This window comes from Ursus maritimus, unplaced genomic scaffold, assembly GCF_017311325.1.
Source record: "Ursus maritimus isolate PB19 unplaced genomic scaffold, ASM1731132v1 scaffold_31, whole genome shotgun sequence".
NCBI lineage: Eukaryota > Metazoa > Chordata > Mammalia > Carnivora > Ursidae > Ursus > Ursus maritimus.
In genome coordinates, this window is record NW_024425675.1 from 22,429,264 (window position 1) to 22,445,815 (window position 16,552).

The 16,552-nt window shown below is 47.0% G+C and overlaps 1 long non-coding RNA gene across 1 annotated transcript in view; it reads left to right on the forward strand.

Moving 5' to 3' along the window:
- The window catches only part of LOC121106315, a 29,604-nt gene extending 15,287 nt beyond the window's left edge, over positions 1–14,317 (forward strand). Inside the window, exons 2-3 of the long non-coding RNA XR_005838940.1 lie at positions 11,535–11,655; positions 14,193–14,317. This is a non-coding gene — a long non-coding RNA (uncharacterized LOC121106315). The remainder of the gene's footprint in view (positions 1–11,534; positions 11,656–14,192) is intronic.
- Positions 14,318–16,552: the final 2,235 nt, after the last annotated feature.

Genomic DNA, 16,552 nt, shown 5'->3' on the forward strand with positions numbered 1-16,552 from the left:
GGGGGGGGGGGCGCGGAGAGTGCACAAGTGCGGGGCACAGCAGAGGGAGTAGGAGAAGCAGACTCCCCTGCTGAGCAGGGAGCCTGATGCCAGACTCGATCCCAGGACCCTGAGATCATGACCTAAGCCAAAGGCAGAAACTGAACTGACTGAGCCACCCAGGCGCCCCTCCTCTTTGCTTTTTAAATCTTATTCTGATGGTGGTGGTTGAGTCTGTTAAAGAATTTAACTTCCAAATGTTTAAACTCAGAAGTTCGACTCTTCTCTTGAGTTGACTGAACCATGGTAAAAAAAAAAAAAAAATGTATGTAAGCCTGTCAGCTGAGTCCTAAATTATTTCCCTGAAATGCAGTGAAATACCCTGCAGCTTCTCCAAATGACAGCCTGGTTCCACCCGGACGTGATGGAATTGCAGTTTGGTGCGGTCTGTTGTGCCGGGGGAAGCCTGGGGTCATGCGCGTGCCGGTGTTGGGGGTGGAGGAAGGGTGGGAGAGAATTCTCTGCCGAGTTTTATCTGATTTAATGAATAGATTAGGTATCTGCCTTGTAAGTTAGACTCTGAGCATTTTGTTGTTTTCTTAACCTTTAGTCCTACATAATCACATGTATGATATACCTGCAGGACCTGCTACGTGATTTGCGGGGCCCAGTGAGAGATGGAGATGAGGGGCCTCTTGTTCTGAAGTGATTAACAGGTGCAAGAGGGGGATGGCAGAGCATTAAACCAAATGTGAGGTCCTTCTGAGCGTGGGGCCCAGGGGGACTGACCCCTCACACGCCCGTGAAGCCGCCGCTTGGAACGCGGAGGACCTTTCAGTTGATTATTATCCCCTCCTAGATTAGAAGATCTCTTGTCTTCATGTGGAGAATCCGCAGCATTCATTTCTAGTTATCATGACATCTTTCTCAGCTGGGTTTCTCAGGCGACTCCACGCTATCAGGAAAATCTGGCCTTTGGCTCCAAGGTTACTCCTGTTAGTCTGCTTGGCGCTGGGGAGGCAGGGGTGAGGTTTGGATTCCTGATCATAGCTAACGCCTCTCTGTCTCCTTCTGCTGCCTGGCTCCTCCTCTCTGAGGCCCATAGCTTGTCTGGGGGCAAAGGTGTAACACCACTGGAATTCTCTGTTCCTGCAGTGGGGAGGGGGAGGAGCCCCGGGCAAGACCCCTGAGGCTTGCAGGATGCCTGGTGTGTGTTTTCGGGTCATAGGGCCCTTCTGTTTCTTCTCTAGCCAAGATGTCTTGGCTAAGGGGTTCTGAGTGATAGGTCAAGGTGACTCAGCTGTCAGGCAGTGCCAGGTGCCAGCCCTTCCCTGTCCCTGTGGGTACTGTCTCTCTTGACCTGTCCTCACATGGACCTCCCCATGCTGTCAGCTCAGCTATTGTCTCCTTCCCCACTCTTCTCCTGTTTCCCTTGTTTATTGATTTCTGATTAATATGGGCAATGCACATTTGTACCAGCCCTTGGGTCACTCCCAGGGACTTATAGATATTGGGGTGTTACATTCCACCGTACTCAGGCTCCTAAGAGCTACACCAGAAGGTAAGCAGAACTATTTTCCTTCCTGGATGAGAAGTCCACCCCCTATCACTTTTCAGTGAACCACCAAGATACATCTTGATCCAAGGGGCACCCCCTTTCCTTCCGAAGACTTAGGTAATATGGGTGGGGTTATGTAGTACCAGGGATATATGGGGTGTGCACAGTGGTAAACCACTACTTCAAGAGAAAATCCTCTGTTCTGTGTAACCCAGCTGCTGTCTCTGAGTCTCAGAGATGACCTTGACTCTGAGGAGCCCAAGAGGCTGGAGGGGCTATTGAGGACCTGAGATCTGTAGGGATTCCTGGGCCTGAAGTCAACAGACTGGAGTTATGGTCCCATGTGGTAGGCAGAATAATGGTCCCCCAAAGATATCCAGTTCCCTAAACCTGTGAATGTTATCTCATGTGGCAAAAGGGACTTTGCATATGTAGTAAAGGATTGTGAGATGGGAAGAGATTACCCACGTGGGCCCAGTATAATCAACAACTGTCTTTATAAGGGGGAGGTAGGAGGGTCAGAGCCAGAGAAGGAGATACGATGAAAGAAGCAGAGGTTGAAGGGTTATGGTTGCTGGCTGGAGTCACAAGCCAAAAAATGTGGGTGGCCTCTACAAGTTGGGAAAGGCAAGGAAATAGGTTCTCCCCCAGAGCTTCTGGAAGGAATGCAGTCTTGCCAACAGCTTGATTCTAGTCCAGTGGGACTCATTTTGGACTTCTAACCTCTAGAACTGTGCGCTAATACATTTGAGTTGTTTTAAGTCACTAAGGATGTCATAACTTGTTACAGCGGAAGAGGAAATGAATATGTCTTACATTTGCCATTAATGAGCTACTTGATTCTTGGGAAGGTCATTCCTTGGTCTCAGATACCGTACTTTAGGGACAATGGTCTTCAAACATTTAATAGAAAATTTAAAGGAGTGGGATACTTTTAGCGATTGAAATCATATGTGGAAGGCCAATGTAAATCAGATGCAGGGGGAGCCTCTTGGTGAAGTTGGGGACCCACTGGGTAGTGCAGGTAGGAATGGTGCTGGGGTTTTGTCTCAGGCTGTCGAGTGCTATTGACTTTCCCCTGTGGGGAGAGCAGACATTCTTTATATGGGACTGGTTGCCAACTTCTGACACACACACCAAGAAAACCCATTGGAATTGAGTAGAATTTAAACTTACTGTTGATATTAGTGAGGCCTTACACATGGATTTTATTTTGGGTGTTGTATACAACTCTGAAGAATAGAGTTCATCTTCAAGGCATTTCCAGTTCTTCCAAGGACCTCATTTTAGATCCCTACTCCTCCAGGAACGAACTTAAGTAGGGAGATGGTGGCCATCCCTCTTGTATAAATAGCCATTAAGGCAACACATCTAGAAGGAACCACACTAGGTTTTCATTGTTACTGAAATAAACTTCTATAACACGCCAGCGTCCTCGCAGTGTCCTTGGGGAAGGTCCTCTTTCCCTGGCGTTTCCTTTTGACTTTCTTCTGTTGCTCTTGAAGGCTAGCCAAGGTCTCGTGCACCTCTGTGTGGCTCTCAGTCTCAGATGCCTCACGTTGGGGACATCCTAGGACATCGTGCTCAACCAACGGAAGGGATAAGTAAGGAGAGAAGCAGACACGTTTTCTTATTAGCACTAAAATTCTCTGGGAGGACACCAAGGGCCATATAAACACAGCCTGACTGTGAAATCAAAGCATCATTTAAACAACAAACAAATGGGAGCTCGTTGGGCTAGGATTACTACTCCCTTATTAAAAAGCAACTTTGGAACATGAGAAGACAAACACAAAACTGGAGGAGGGTAATTGAACGTGAGAACTTGACTGTGCTCTACAGGAAAATCTTCTACTCGGCCCCTTCATGAAGAAATACATAGCACAAGATGAAAGGAGATATATATATATATTTTTTCCCTTAGTATTGATATAATGCCTATGAATCAGCAGAAGAACTTGTTAAAATTGGAAATGCCTGCGCTCCTCCAAACAGACCTTCTGCGTCAGTAGGGTCTGGTGTGACACATTCCTGGAGATTCTAAAGGATGATCCAGGAGATTTTGACAATCACCAACGACTGTAGCTGAGCTACCAACGTGCAGACAGGAGATGGTCCAGGAGTTTAAGTCCACTCTTGCAAACTCGTTAACAAGGACCCACACGCATACATCTTTTTATTTCCCTGCTCCACCTTTCCTCCTAAATATTTTATTAGGTGACTGCGTAGTAGTTCTCGGATAAAAGCAAAAGTACCTGTTGTTGTCTGGGCGCTGCAGTGTTCTGCTGTGTGATGGTAGCTCTGAACAATTGCAATCCAATCCAATCGTTGGATTATTCTTTCTGAAATGCGTAAGCTTCCTGTTCTCTCTGCTCATCTAAAATTCCGTGAAGAGTCTGACTCCAGAAGACGTGAGGTTTGGGAAGTGGAGAACAGCTGAATTGATTCACTACTCTTTTGAGTATTACAGGGCATTTCCTTTCATAGGTCAGCTGAGCCTCCCAACCCCAGCCCTTTATCTTCTTCAGACCTCAGTGTGCCAGGGCGAGCCTGCCATCTCCGAGAGCAGCCAGATGAGGCTCTCTCAGCCTCCCTGGACACTGGCATGACTGAGGCAGGCTTCTCACATCCTGGAAAGAAGCCTCAGTCACTTCAGGGAAAGCAGACCGGCTCACCCACGCTGCCTGTATCTCTCCACGCTCTCCTGTCTGGCTCCTCTTTTTCCCTCTGCCCAAACGCCCCCCTCCCCCCCGCTCTGGTTCCTTGCACGATTGGTCTTATAGGGGAGTAAAAATAATTTTCTCTCTACCTTTTGTGTTTGTGGCTGAGACCTCTGTAATAAACGAAAGATTAACAAGAGAAAAACAGGTTTGTTAACATGTAGACCTCAAGTATACGTGGGAAGCACCCGGGGAAAGGTGAGTATCTCTCTGAGGGGACATAGAACTCAGGCCCAGGGGCACCTGGGTGGCTCAGTCGTTAAGTGTCTGCCTTCAGCTCAGGACGTCATCCCAGCGTTCTGGGATCAAGCCCCACCCACCTCAGGCTCCTCCTCTGGGAGCCTGCTTCTTCCTCTCCCACTCCCCATGCTTGTGTTCCCTCTCTCGCTGGCTGTCTCTCTCTGTCAAATAAATAAATAAAATCTTAAAAAAAAAAAAAAAAAGAACTCAGGCCCAGATACCATCCGAATAGGTTAAGGTGAGGGGGAGGTAGGCCTCTTAGGGGTGAGGAAGTGATGATTGGGAAGGATGAGGGGTTTTAGAAGAGCAGATGGGAGTGTGACAGTTTGTGACTAAGTCTGGATGTGGCTTTGACTTCTAGTGCCCCCGGCTGTGATGGGAGACACTCTTCCTGATGGATAAAACTCCCAGGGAGGGGATCTAGGACACTGACTTCCTGTTGGAGGATCTGTTCTTGGGCAGATAGAGGGAGCTCAGAGAAAACCTCACCCCACATGTGCTGTTTTTCAAGTGCCTATGGCTTAAAATAATCAATAGAGCAAAGCGGCATATTTTAGGGCTGAACTCCTGTTCCTATTTTGGGTGGCGTATTCTGCTACCCTTCTGTCTCCATCTCCAAGCCTTGTGCTGCTCTCTGCAGGGGGAGCCCTGTCCACTTCTATTCCTGCCAAGGTCCCGCAGTGTCTGCAAAGACAGCCCGGCAGTACCCTGTCTCCACAATCCTGACCTCCTGCCTCCAGTGACCTTCACATCCACCCCACTTCCCACTTACACGGGGATCTTATGATCGCCTGTATCTTCTCCACCCGAAAAATTCAAACCGACCACACCCTGCTCTGTGGTCCTGTGGTTTCGTCATGCTGGCTCTAAGGTCTGATGCCGTTAGTCTTTGACCTCACAGAAAATGCCAGTGTCCAGAATGTTCCAATTTCTTGCGACACGTTAGCTCCTACCTGGACTTTCTACTTTTCATGCTCAGCCTGAACCCCTGATTGATCATTGCAGTGACTGTCTTAGCAGAGCCTCCAGTGGCCTTGCGCCTGTCCTGGGGACCTCCCCGGCCCCCACTCAAAGCCCAGCCCTGAGCTCAGCAGCAGCCTGCTTTCACTCCTAGTGGCTGAGAGTCCTGGAGAAAGATTTGTAAATTCTGTCCATACACTCAAACACTTGATTACACACCCAGTCGTGCAAGGCATGGGAATACACAGGTACGATGCAAATCCTTGCCACAAACAGATGCAATTCCTACTGGAGGAAGTTTTTTAATTTTCGTCAAGGGGAATCCTTACTTCTCTGTTTCTTTATTCTCTTTCTTATGTTGTTAAGAATTCTTTCTCATTGGCCTCGATTCCTTTTGCAGTCCTCCCACTGACTGTGAAAAGCTCTCCGTGCAAAGACAGAAGCTGCTGATAAAAAGCCTTCTCCTCCTTACAGAGAGCTCATTCATTTCTTTCGCTCATTCATTTATTCATTCCACAAATAACAGTTGGGCGCTTACGTTGTGCCAGGTGCGTCCTCGAGAGGAGGGACACAGAGATCAACGAGACAGACGAGGTCCCTGCCCTTGTGCAGCTTATATTGGGGTGTGACAAAATGGGCAAGGAAGAAAGGGAGGTGAAAGGAAAGAAAGAAAATCTGAGTTGCTGGTGCTGAGACTTAGAGTAAGATGGTAGATGGCATGATGGGCTGGGGAGGGGGTTGGCTGGGTGGCTGGGGGAGGGCGGTCTCCGTTAAACTTCAGAGTGTTGAGGAACTGCTAATGCAAACAGCAGGAGGAGGGGCACTCCGGCAAGAGGGGGCTATGTGCTTAGGGAACGTGAACTTCAGGTCAGACGGAACAAAATAGAAAGAGAAGAACCATTGTGTGCACCCACTAAATACATTTTTAAAAAACCCTGAATTCTCTTAAAATGGGCTATTCCGAATCAGAGTCCCCTGTGGGGCAATACAGCCTTGCTGCAGACACCCAGACGACTGAGACGTGTTAACGGCCAAGTCGCATAGTCAGTTCTGATAGACTTTCTTCCCTCGGCAGGAATCCTTCTACCTCTTCTTGTTCTTAGAGTAGGAAAGAAGAAGAAAGAAGCAAACCAAACCAATCAGACCCAAACCCGGAGGCCAAACCCAATGCCACAACATCTTGCCTCTGCCGAAACAGAAATAACCCCCATTACTCACCCACTCCAGCAATGGGAGAAGAGATTGCCATCAGGTATCCTGTCATTATAGTCTGCGTTCATTGGCGCGAAAGGGCAGAGAAGAGGTGAGGTTTTGAAAAGAATGCCCAGAGAACTACACCTTTCCTCCTTGATTGTTGAGAACAGCCTTGCAATTAAATACTAAAAATATATCGGCGGTAAATTGTTTGACCAGCCCACCTGCTATGGACTCAATTGTTACCCCAGATTGAAGCCTCACTGCCCTCATGGGACTGTACTGGGGGTTTCAGGGCCTTTCAGGAGGTGCTTGAGGTTAAATAAGTTCATAAGGGTGATGATAGAGTTGAGGATTCATTTCTGGGGTCTCTATTCTGCTCCATTGGTCTATGTGTCAGTTTTTGTGCCAGTACCAAGCTGTCTTTGTGATCACAGCTTTGTAATACAGCTTGAAGTCAGGCATTGTGATGTCACCAGCTTTGGTTTTCTTTTTCAACAATCCCCTGGCGATTCGGGGTCTTTTCTGATTCCATACAAATTTTAGGATTGTTTGTTTGAACTCTGTGAAAAATGTTGATGGTATTTTGATAGGGAGTGCATTGAAAATGTAAAATGCTCTGGGCAGCATAGACATTTTAACAATATTTAGTCTTCCAGTCTACGAGCAGGGGATGTTTTTCCATCTCTTTGTGTCTTCCTCAATTACTTTCATCAGTGTTCTGTAGTTTCTAGAGTACAGATCCTTTACCTCTTTGGTTAGGTTTATTCCTAGGTATCTTATGGTTTTTGGTGCAATTGTAAATGGAATCAATTCCTTAATTTCTCTTTCTACAGTTACATTGTTAGTGTATAGAAAAGCAACTGATTCCTGTGCATTGATTTTGTATCCTGCCACGTTCCTGAATTGCTGAATGAGTTCTAGTAATTTGGGGGTGGAGTCTTTTGGGTTTTCCACATAAAGTGTCATGTCATCTGCGAAGAGGGAGAGTTTGACTTCTTTGCCAATTTGAATACCTTTTTTTTGTTGTTGTTGTTGTCTGATTGCTGAGGCTAGGGCTTCTAGTACTATGCTGAACAACAGTGGTGATAGTGGACACCCCTGCCGTATTCCTGACCTTAGGGGGAAAGCTCTCAGTTTTTCCCCATTGAGAATGGTATTTGCTGTGGGCTTTTCATAGATGGCTTTTATGATATTGAGGTATGTTCCCTCTATCCCTATATTTTGAAGAGTTTTAATCTACAAGGTATTTACCCCAAAGATACAGACGTAGTGAAAAGAAGGGGCACCTGCACCCCAATGTTCATAGCAGCATTGGGAACAATAGCCAAACTGGGGAAGGAGCCCAGATGCCCTTCAACAGATGAATGGATAAAGAAGATGTGGTTCATATATACAATGGAATATTACTCAGCCATCAGAAAGGATGAGTACCCACCATTTGCATCAACATGGATGGAACTGGAGGGGATTATGCTAAGTGAAATAAGTCAAGCAGAGAAAGACAATTATCATATGGTTTCACTCATATGTGGAGCATAAGGAATAGCAGGGAGGACATCAGCGGAAGGAAGGGAAAAATGAAGGGGGGGAAATCAGAGAGGGAGACGAACCATGAGAGACTATGGACTATGGGAAAAAACTGAGGGTTTCAGAGGGGAGGGGGTGGGGGGATGGGCTAGCCGGGTGATGGGTATTAAGGAGGGCACATGTTGTGATGTGCACTGGGTGTTATATGCAACTAATGAATCATTGAACACTACATCAAAAACTAATGATGTACTATATGTTGGTTAGTAGAACATTAAAAAAGAAGTTCCTAAGGGTGAAGCTCTGATCTGATAGAACCAGTGCCCTCACAGGAAGAGGAGGAGAACCAGGGATGTCTCTGGGCCGTGTGAGGACCCCGTGAGAAGGGGGCTGTCTATAGGTCAGGAGGAGAGCTCTCTCTAGCATCAGATCATGCTGGTACCTTGAAATGGGACTTCCAGCCTCCAGAACAGGGAGAAAATCCATTCTGTAGTTTAAGCCCCTCATGATGGTTTGCTATGGCAGCCCAAGCAGACTTGGATACCTCCCTCCTTCCCGCTGGCACAGAGATAGTGCAGGAAAATGTGTGACACGTGACCCTCCTCCTCCCTCCCCCACCCTCGGTCCAGTGTTGGAAAAATAGCTAATAAGATCGTGGTGGCTCAAGCATTTAGTGTAGAATTAAAAAAACCCAACAATATATTTATTTTTTATAAATTGGAATTAATGTATTGTTTGAACCAAAAGCTTATTAATATTTTAAAATTTATCAAATTTTTCATTTATAGCAGGCCATTTGAAATGTTTATTGAGTGAATAAATGAATATTTGAAAAGGATACCACTGACCCTGTAATAGAGAGGCTGTGTACTTCTACCCCCTCCCCACCCCCAGCATGGAGATTAGCTTTATGTTTGACTGAGACTGGGCCCAGACCAGCGGGCCCAGTGACAGCCTCACCAAAAATGCTGTAGGGTGACTTTAGGGGACCCTACGCACATTTGTCTTCATGGGCCCCTCTGTCCAAAGAAAAAAAATTTTATTTACAATGGCATTTTTCTGATATTTAAAGAAATGAACGTGAAAACACTTTGGTGAGCCTGTGAAAGTATCGTGAGCTCTCCGCACTGTCCCTCTGTGTCCTGACAGGGGTGTGGTCTCCATGACTGGAGTCTGAGCGATGTTCCCATCACTTACCAGCTGGGAGACTTGGGGACTATCACGTAGTATCCTCATCTGGATACTGAGATGGATGAAGACGTCACTATAAGGGGGGAGTCTTTTTGCTTGGGGTACTTTGATAATGTCTCAGGATGGAGTGTGCTGCAAGAGTAATGCATTGTCTCGCAAGGCTGCAGGTGAGCTGGAGCTGAAGACACACTGTGCCCCCACCCAGAAATCTGGGGGGCATGGGTCAAGAGCAGAAATGTCACAGGGAGAATCTTACGAAGAGGCTTCTCTTCTTCGTGTCTGGGGGACGTCTTCAGTGATATTTCCATTTCTCTGTAAAGCTTTCTGAGAGGTGAATCTATTTGGGGGAAGTGGAAGGTGCTGAATTCTGCTCCGAGGTGGGGTTGGGTCCAGAGCAGAAGCAGCTGCCCCAAGTTATGGAGCCCAAAAGCTCTCAAGAAACAAATGATTCCTTTTCACATCAGCGGCCCTGGGCAGGATGCAAAGCGCATCGTGGGCCTCATTTATCCATGACGGATAAACTGACTGATGGTTATCTGGGGCAATGGTTCTCAACTGGGAGTGACTCTGGACCTCCCTTCTCCTCCTCTGGGGCACATTTGGCGATGTCTGGAGACAACTTAGGCTGTCACACCTGCGGGGGAAGGGTGCTGCCGGCATCTAGTGGGTGAAGCCTGGGATGCAGCTAAACCCCCCACGAGGGCCCCCAAACGAGGAGCTGGCTCACAGTGTCCATAGTGCCGGGGCCCCAAAACCCTGATATAGCGCCATTCCTCTAAGGGGTGCCCAGCATAAAAAGTCAGGAGCAATATTTACAGCACGCTGTGAGGTCAGCCAACTGTATTATTATTTAAAACAACAACAACACACAGCAACTTCTTTCATGACACGTCTCCAAAGGCAAGGGAAACAAAAGAAAAAATGAATTTTTGGGACTTCATCAAGATAAAAAGCTTCTGCACAGCAAAGGGAACAGTCAAGAAAACTAAGAGGCAGCCCACAGAATGGGAGAAGATATTTACAAATGACACTACAGATAAAGGGCTGGGATCCAAGATCTATAAAGAACTTCTCAAACTCAATACATGAGAAACAAATAATCAAATAAAAAAATGGGCAGAAGATATGAACAGACACTTTTCCAATGAAGACATACAAATGGCTAACAGACACATGAAAAAATGTTCAACATTAGCCCTCAGGGAAATTCAAATCAAAACCACATTGAGATACCACCTTACGCCAGTTAGAATGGCAAACATTGACAAGGCAAGAAACAACAAATGTTGGAGAGGATGTGGAGAAACGGGATCCCTCCTACATTGCTGGTGGGAATGCAAGTTGGTACAGCCACTTTGGAAAACAGTGTGAAGGTTCCTCAAAAAGTTAAAAATTGAGCTACCCTATGACCCAGCAATTGCACTACTGGGTATTTATCCCAAAGATAGAGATGTAGTGAAGAGAAGGGCCATATGCACCCCAGTGTTCATAACAGCATTGTCCACAATAGCTAAATTGTGGAAGGAGCCGAGATGCCCTTCAACAGATGACTGGATTAAGATGTGGTCCATATATACAATGGAATATTACTCAACCATCAGAAAGAATGATTACCCAACATTTGCAGCAACATGGACAGGACTGGAGGAGATTATGCTAAGTGAAATAAGTCAAGCAGAGAAAGACAATTATCATATGGTTTCACTCATTTATGGAACATAAGAAATAGCAGGGAGATCAGTAGGAGAAGGAAGGGAAGAATGAAGGGGGGCGTTAAACAGAAGGGGGAATGAAGCATGAGAGACTATGGACTCTGAGAAACAAACTGAGGGCTTCAGAGGGGAGGGAAGTGGGGGAATGGGATAGGCTGGTGATGGGTATTAAGGAGGGCACGTATTGCATGGTCCACTGGGTGTTAGATGCAAACGATGAATCATGAAACATTGCATCAAAAACTAGGGATGTACTGTATGGTGACTAACATAATATAATAAAAAAATATTAAAACAACAACAACAACAACAACACATAATCTATTTATGAACTTCTTCCTCTCCACTGCCTGGCCTGACCTAACATCTAATAAGTTTACCATATAACCTGCTAAATAACTTACATTTATTCTCAAGACTAAGAAGCAAATGTGATTTTTCCATTCACAGTAACCGAGCAAGTTAGGCAGCCGAGATTTCTGTCCAGACGTGGGCCACCATCGCCCTCTGATGGAGAAGTTTGAAACTGCTGCTTTGTGCAGAGAAGAAGAAATGAGGCCATTCTATTTGAGTGAGTGTCTGGGGCCACTGAACTTTGGTTGAGCTTGTGATTGCCTAAAAGGGTGGGGCTTATATTGGTTTATAGGATCAATTCCTCTCTTATGTAGTATCCTGAAGTTTAGACATTATTTGATAATGATTAAATATTCCCATCCTTCTGTATGAGCACAGAATTAATTCATGGAACAGTATCAGAGCTTAATGGTACACACAACAGAAGCAGATGTTAGGGTGCTCCTTTTAAGTTTTGATTACTTAAAAATTATAGAAAATTTGGTAAAAGTATACAAAATATAGAAAAGTAAAAGGAAGAATAAAAATTTTGGCAGTCCTACTTCCAGAAAAAAAAATTTTTACATTTTGGAATATTTTCTTCCAGTTCTTTTTCTAGGAACATAATGACCTTTTAAAAACTTATTGTTTTTTATTTTGTTTTTATTGTTTTGACCAATTGTTACATACTATAGATAAAAATTCATGTCCTTCCCCCCCCCGAATACATCATAACTGTTTTTCCATGTTATTATGAGCATATTTTGTGCCTGTGGGGGACACGCAGATGCGTCACCTAGATTCCATTTCTGGGGAAGGACATGCTGCCCCAGCTTCTGCCTCTGGCCGCCACCCCGGGACTACCTGGGCTACAAGGAGTCACCTGGACCAGGTTCATGCCCTTCCCAGCACAGCCCACATCCAGGGCCTGTGGGGACAGGTGTGATGGCCCTGCAATTTTGGCCCAATGGGGAAGCACTCTGGTGGCTGTTTCGGCTCTAGGAGGTCAGCTGCCACTGGACTTCTGCCTCTGCCCAGTCCTGCTTGCCCCTCTTGTCTCCCACAGCTGCCCCTCTTGTCTCCCACAGTCTGCACATGTAATTCCCTCTCAGGGTCTGCCTCCCACAGAGCAAAGCCTGTGTCCCCGTGACTATTTTTTTGAATGTGGTACTATGTGCACATGTTAAAAAACAAAACAAAACATGTGAACAGTTCAGAAGGGTGTCCGGTGCAAAAGCAAGTCTCCCTCCCACCCTGACCCCACCACCCCCACTTGTTCTCCCCAGAGGCAAACACCATTCTCCACTCTGAGTGTATCTTTCCGGGCTGGGCTGCACACATGTGGTGTGTTAACGTGATGGTTAATGTTATGTGTCCACTCGACTGGACCACGGGAGGACCACGTAGCTGGTTAAACGTTATTTCTGGAGTGTCTCTGTGAGGACCGTTCGGGAAGACATTAGCATCTGAACTGGTAGACTGAGTAAAGTGGACGGGGTGGAACTCATCAGTTGAAGGCTTGAATGGAACAAAAAACTGGAGGAAGGCAGGATTTCCACACTTGCTGCCTGACTGCCTGACCTGGGACATCAGTCTTCTCCTGCCCTTAGAGCCCCTGGGTCTCGGGCCTTTGGACGTGGCTCTCTGCCTTTGAACTACACCACCAGCTCCAGCTCTGGGGGTCTTCAGTTTGCCCACTGCAGATGGTGGGGCTGCTCAGACTCCATAACTGCATGGGCCAATTCCTCATAATTAATCTCTTTCTAGAGATCTCTGTCCATCTGTCTGTCCAACTGTCCTGTTGGTTCTAGTTCTCAAAGAACCCTAATACAGCTGCATATCACTTTATTTTTTTAAAAAAAAGATTTTATCTATTTGAGAGCAAGAGAGTGAGCGAGAACACAAAAGCAGGGGGAGGGAGAAGCAGGCTCCCTCCCTGCTGAGCAGGGAGCCCGATGCGGGACTCGATCCCAGGACCCTGAGATCATGACCTGAGCCGAAGGCAGACGCTTCACCGACTGGGCCACCCAGGCGCCCCATCACTTTCAAAAAAACTTTTTATTATGAATAAATCTGGATTTGCTGAAGAGTTTCAAGGATAGTGCAGAGCTCCTATATCTTCTTCCAGCGTCTAATGTTACCTTCTTGGACCACCGTGTTCACCACAACTGGGAAATTAACAGTGGTATATGCTGTTACCCGAACTGCAGAGTGAAGTCTGATCTCACCAGTTTTCCACTCCTGACCTTTTCCTGGATGATGCGGGATCCGCATTGCATCGAGCAGATCACTTCGTGGCTTCATGATACCCCTTCCAGGAGAAGTCCTGCAATCAACGCACTTGTGTTGGACTCATAGCGATTCTGCTTTTTAAAAAAATGCTGGGGGCGCCTGGGTGGCTCAGTTGGTTAAGCGTCTGTCTTCAGCTCAGGTCGTGATCTCTAGGTCCTGGGATCCAGCCCACATTGGCTCCCTGCTTGGCGGGGAGCCTGCTTCTCCCTCTCCCTCTGTCCTTCCACCTCGCTCGAACTCTCTCTCCCTAAACCATCGTCACATTAAGACAGTACATTTAAGGGGCGAAATAAACTGTCCGTGCGGGAAACAGGACGCCCTGTTTCAAACCCCCGAGTTCCAGACTTTTCCAAGGCAGACTTGTCATGTGTGGTGAGAATTTGTCACCTCTCAGACGTAAGTCCTAGTGATTATTTCACCAACAAGTTCTCCGTAATTTATTTTAAAAAGAAACAGAATCAAACCTGAAATATGTCCCTAAAGGAACAGAGAAGCATGGTGCCGGAGAAGGAGCTGTTCATCAAAGGCTGGCCATTTGTCTACACTGCGCGCCCGGGGCGGCTGTCAGCACGGAGTGTTTCAGTGGCATCGGCCGAGCTCTCCACGGCTGCGAAGACGGATGGATTCTAAGTGGAACCTCTTCTCCTCGCAGTGACCAGGCATGATAGTGTGCGAAATAATGGTCGGAAAGAACATCACCAGGCCCCTAATGAGAAGCTGTTGACAGAAAAATTGCTCTCACATTCATCAAAAAGCCAATAAATGTCAAGGAAAGGACTGGAGATGCAGCAGCTCGTAAATTCTCTCTGGAGGGGGGTTTGGGGACAACACACCTTCTGTGCCCTTTTCCTGAACGTTGCTAAATAAACTTCCAGAAAGCGTAGGACATTGATGGGGGCTTACGCTGATAGCTTTGAGGGCACGGCCACAGGGTGGCCACTCCGGTGTTTGGCCAGAGGACCCTGTTTTTGGTACCAGCTCTGGCTACATCTGCATCTTTTCGGCCATCTAGACCTTGTCTGTGTGATGTCACAGTTTGTAAGCTGACCGAGAGCTGAGATCCCTCCAGGCTTGAAAAGCCCAGGCTTTCTGTAGATGATCCTATTTGCTCAGCAATGCGTCAGAACGGGTTTTCGCTCTAGAATCCCGTAGTCCCGGTTTGCCTCTGGTGCTCGGGGAGCAGCCGACCCTATTGCTTCGTTGTAACCTGTCTTCTCTGCTGCTACATCTTGTTTTCAATTTTTTGTGAGGGGAGGGGGATGCTCGGTGAGAGCGGCTACTGTGAATCTGCCGCTGGGCTTAGGTTGGGTGCTCCCCCAAAGGCAGACCCCGAATCCAGGACTTGTGCGAAGGTTGTTTATTTGGGAAGTGATCCCAAGCAAGGGTGTAGGACGAGGGAAGGCAGGGAAGGAGAAAAGCTGATCGAGTTTGCATTAGTAAATGGGCCGGTGCTATGGGTGAAGGGGCTCAACCCCACTGGGCCCTTCTGAGGAAAGATAGCACCCCATCTCAGCATCGTTCCCTCTGACGACCGGGCGGGGACGTTCTTCCCTGGTCTCCCGTCCTGCTGCTGTTTGAGGGGTGTCTCTGGAGGCCTTAACTCCCCCCCACTTCCAGGTGGGCCTGTTGAAGGCTGAGCGAGCTCCTGGAAGTGCCAGAAATCACTCCCAGAGAGACAGAGACAGAAGTGCTTGAGAAGCAGCAATAACAAAATACCACAGACTCGGGGGGCCTAAAAACAGAAATTGATTTTTGTACAAGTCTGGAGGCTGGAAGTCCAAAGTCAGGGTGCTGGCAGGGGTGGTTTCTCCTGAGGTCTCTCTCTGTGGCTTGCAGACGGCTGCCTTCCTGCTGTGTCCCTGTGGGGTACGTTCCCGTATGGTATGTGCACAGCACTGCTGTCTCTCTCTCCCCCCAGAAGGACACTAGTCCTATTGGATTAGGGTCCCATCCTTAGGACCTCCTTTAACCTTACCATCTCTTTAGAGGCCCTTTGTCCAAATGCAGTCACACTGGGGAGTAGGGCTTCAGCATATGAATTTTGTGGGAACAGAATTCAGCCCATAACAGGGGTTAGCTCTTCCCTGTGGAAACTGCCCACCACAGCTGCAGGTGAAATGGCCGTGGGTCATCACCAATATTGCCACACATACATTAATGTAATCCTCCTAACCCCTTAGCAGGTACGCGTTGTTATCACCCCTCTTATAACCACAAAGAAACTCAGACTCAAAGAAATTAGACAGCTAGCCCCACATCACACAGCTAGTGAGAAGGGTGAACTCAGAGGTAACTCAGCTCTCTGACTCTTGTTCCATGATAACTACTTCGTATTTGAATTTTAATGTGTTCATGATTTATCTCATGGATAAATCTGGAGGGTCGGAATTGTCTTACACTTAAAAAAACAAACAACCCACCCCATAGTGCCTAGCATAGGACTTTGCAATTAAGTAGACACTTCATAAATACAGGCATTGAGGTTTTAAAAATCACCTCTTGGCTGTTTCTTTTGGGAGATAGATCGGGGGGGGGGGATCTATGAAGGAAGTTAAATCTGTTTTCATGTGAACATGGTAACTTTTGAGGAACAGGTCACACTGGGGGCCCAACAGGAGGAGGGGTGTGATGGTCCTTGTAGGGTATGGGCTGGGTGAAGGGCACAACTGACCAGTCGGGCAACTGTCCATCCTCCCTTAGGGATGGGGAGGGCTTGCTGATCTAGGAACTAAGGGGCCTCAAGGAACATCACTGGTAAAGACTGGACAGACTGCTGTTCTAAAGGTTAATTAGCAAATGATCAGAGTCATAACTTTGACAACAGTAACAAATGAGACAATTTT